The sequence below is a fragment of the Lactuca virosa genome, chromosome 8, assembly GCF_052849685.1.
Source record: "Lactuca virosa cultivar CGN04683 chromosome 8, Lactuca_virosa_CGN04683_v6, whole genome shotgun sequence".
Classification (NCBI taxonomy): Eukaryota; Viridiplantae; Streptophyta; class Magnoliopsida; order Asterales; family Asteraceae; genus Lactuca; species Lactuca virosa.
Genome location: NC_136433.1, coordinates 258397359 through 258398049, shown reverse-complemented (window position 1 = coordinate 258398049; position 691 = coordinate 258397359). Strand labels below are relative to the sequence as shown.

Here is a 691-nt window from a genome sequence, read left to right as displayed (position 1 = left end):
CACTTGTGCTTTCTTGTTCCCATTTTCATCCAAATCATAATCCTTGGTCAAATGTGGACCACTACAATTATCACACTCAACTCTAATGGCATGAATGGATTGATCTAATTTTCTCATTCGCCTATCCATAGAATCTAGTTTAGCTATGATTGCATCTAAATTCTTGTTCCCTCCATCTCCTTTTCCTCTAGTAACATCATCTCGTGGGTTGTGGTTCTCATGTAAGTGCTTTGCAAATTCTTTAATCACATCTTTTATAGTTGTCAGCTCCTTATTTCTCATTGGCCTTTGTACGTCAAGAAGTTGTCTAGTAGTTACATTGACTCCATCATAGAAAATGGAAGCATATTGTTGAACATTAAGATCATGTTGAGGGAAACTTCTAAGCAAACCCTTGTATCTCTCCCACGCTTCATACAATGATTCTCCAATCTCTTGTTGAAAGTTAGCAATCTTCTTTTTAAGCTTTGAAATTTTAGGTGGACTAAATTGCTCAATAAAATAATCACGAAGGTCTGCCCACATGGTAATAGATCTGGGTGAAAGATACTTCAACCAAACCTTAGCTTCACCGGTAAAAGTCACCAGAAGCATCCTTAGTAACACAGATTCTCGTGGCACATTAGGAACATGAAAGTAGTTGGAAATTTATTTAACCTCCTCAATGTGCTTGAAATCATCTTCATATTTT

General features: G+C 36.6%; 1 non-coding gene across 1 annotated transcript; it reads left to right on the top strand.

The window, feature by feature from the left end:
* The first annotated feature begins 361 nt into the window (after positions 1–361).
* LOC145135215 (small nucleolar RNA R71) lies at positions 362–468 on the top strand. Its single transcript, XR_013719675.1, has one exon. It is a non-coding gene; the product is annotated as a small nucleolar RNA R71 (small nucleolar RNA).
* Positions 469–691: the final 223 nt, after the last annotated feature.